This window comes from Anomalospiza imberbis, chromosome 11, assembly GCF_031753505.1.
Source record: "Anomalospiza imberbis isolate Cuckoo-Finch-1a 21T00152 chromosome 11, ASM3175350v1, whole genome shotgun sequence".
Classification (NCBI taxonomy): domain Eukaryota; kingdom Metazoa; phylum Chordata; class Aves; order Passeriformes; family Viduidae; genus Anomalospiza; species Anomalospiza imberbis.
In genome coordinates, this window is record NC_089691.1 from 19650777 (window position 1) to 19653210 (window position 2434).

Here is a 2434-nt window from a genome sequence, read left to right on the forward strand (position 1 = left end):
GCTTTCTGGTGACGTGACAGCAAATATTGACATGTAGCTCCACTCTCTGCTCTTCTGGCTCTTCAGCTTGCAGGAAGTTTGCTGCAGATGAGTGGAACTTGCTCCCAGCCCTGCAGGGAAAGGTGTTCACACAAAGCTCTCATTCCCACCCTTCAGGCTGAGCTGCTGGATCTGGTGGTGTGTGAGCACCTTGTGTCAAACAGCTCCTTCCCTCCATTCAGACACTTGGCTGGACTGTGCTCCTTTCCTGCTCATTCCCTGTGCTCTGGTGGTTGAAATCAGCTGTTCTGTGGAGCACTGGGTGCTCCTTTCCTGCTCATTCCCTGTGCTCTGGTGGTAGAAATCAGCTGTTCTGTGGAGCACTGGGTGCTCCTTTCCTGCTCATTCCCTGTGCTCTGGTGGTTGAAATCAGCTGTTCTGTGGAGCACTGGGTGCTCCTTTCCTGCTCATTCCCTGTGCTCTGATGGTAGAAATCAGCTGTTCTGTGGGGCACTGGGTGCTCCTTTCCTGCTCATTCCCTGTGCTCTGATGGTTGAAATCAGCTGTTCTGTGGAGCACTGGGAGCTCCTTTCCTGCTCATTCCCTGTGCTCTGGTGGTTGAAATCAGCTGTTCTGTGGGGCACTGGGTGCTCCTTTCCTGCTCATTCCCTGTGCTCTGGTGGTTGAAATCAGCTGTTCTGTGGGGCACTGGGTGCTCCTTTCCTGCTCATTCCCTGTGCTCTGGTGGTTGAAATCAGCTGTTCTGTGGAGCACTGGGTGTTCCTTTCCTGCTCATTCCCTGTGCTCTGATGGTAGAAATCAGCTGTTCTGTGGAGCACTGGGAGCTCTTGACTCACCTCATTCCTTGTAGGATCCCTCAGTGTGCAGCTTTCACTGAGTGCCTTGTGCTGTACTTGGCAGACTCGTGTTGTGCTCCCTGAGGATGCTGGAGGTAATTTTCTCCTGGAAGAGGTTGGCTTTATGGTGTCTATGCTCAAACAGTGATGCAGCAGCCAAAGAATCACTGCATTCCTTCTCCAGTGGCATGTTCAGGGTGCTTTGTCACCTGGGGGCAATGGCTGATGTGATCCTTTCCCTCCTCTCCAGGCTGAGCCCACCAGCCTGGTTGCGGTGAGTTACTGGAAGCCTCAGGCTGTGCCTCAGCAGCCTGTTCTGTAGGATGTAGGATGGAGGAGGATGCTGGCTGTGGGAGGGATGCTGCAGTGTGTGCAGCCTGAGTGCTTCAGCCACTGCCACAGCCACACTGGGAGGATGTTGGCACACCAAATCCTCAGTGCCAGCTCCATTCTTAAACCTGCTGCCTCTAAAACACACCACCAAAAGATTCCAAAGCCATCCTGCTGTCTGCTACCGCTGGTATTTTAGTCCACCATTAGCTATACTAATGTGTTTTCACTTTGTGTTTCAGTTCTAATTGTCTGGATAATCCCATTAACTGTCCAGGAGCTCGAGTGTGGCCCATCAGAAGGAAACCTCAGGACTGCAGCACTCAAATGTAAGTGGTCCTGAACATACACAGTTAACAATCAAGTGTAATTGCAAGGAATAGTGCTTGGAATAGATGACTGCACTCCAGCCCCAGGGCATTGTGGCAGATGCAACATAAGGTTTAATAAACTAGGTCCCTGTTGCCACTATTACTATATAAGAGTAATAATAGCAGTGAGAGTGAAAACATCCATCAAAAGCTGACAAATCTGACACAGATTATACATATGCACATGCACAGACTGAAGATGCCATTTAAATCTGATGGAACTGCTAATAAAAAATCGTTGATGGTCTTAATGAAACATCATTTTGTGCTTATTACTCCTTTCACGTGAGGTTATTTTTGTGGAAACAATTATTTGAGTGTTGGAAAAAAGTGTTTGTAATTACCAAAGTAAAGAGCAATATGTTGCCTGATAAATCATAGACACAATAACTCTATTTAGGGAGCACCTTGTAGTTAAAGCTTAAAGTCAAAACTAGAAGCACGGATGTATACACTTATTTTTAGCACAGAGGCTGTGTCTTTCTTGTTGTGTATTCCACCAGGAAGCCCTGCTAGACAAATTACTCTTATTCCAGTTTGTGGGTGGCCTCGTTGCAGATGGGCTTTTTTATGAACCAGAAAAAGAACATGTGTGTGATTATAATGAATTTGTGTGTGGGTAGGTTTCTTTTTTAAACAATGTCCCAACAGAAGTAGCAAGGAGGACATTCCTTTGAGCTGATCCAGCTACTGCTGCTGGTGGTGCCACGAGTTTCCCACTCAGGGGGCTGATGTCTTTGTTGGAGCTGGCAGTGATACCTGCAGGACACAGTTCTGACACGATTTTGGCAGTACCTGATGGGCCAGGTCATCCTTCCTCCCCCTCTGCAATGAAGTGTTCTGAGATCCATTGGTGAAAACCAGTGTGGGTGTGAGTGGGCTGGGAGGAAACTGTTC

The 2434-nt window shown here is 48.2% G+C and overlaps 1 long non-coding RNA gene across 1 annotated transcript; it reads right to left on the reverse strand.

Moving 5' to 3' along the window:
- Positions 1–969, reverse strand: LOC137480407 (uncharacterized). Its single transcript, XR_011002887.1, has 2 exons — positions 837–969; positions 1–110 (listed from the first exon to the last, which is right to left on the reverse strand). It is a non-coding gene; the product is annotated as an uncharacterized lncRNA (long non-coding RNA).
- Between the last annotated feature and the right edge of the window lie 1465 nt (positions 970–2434).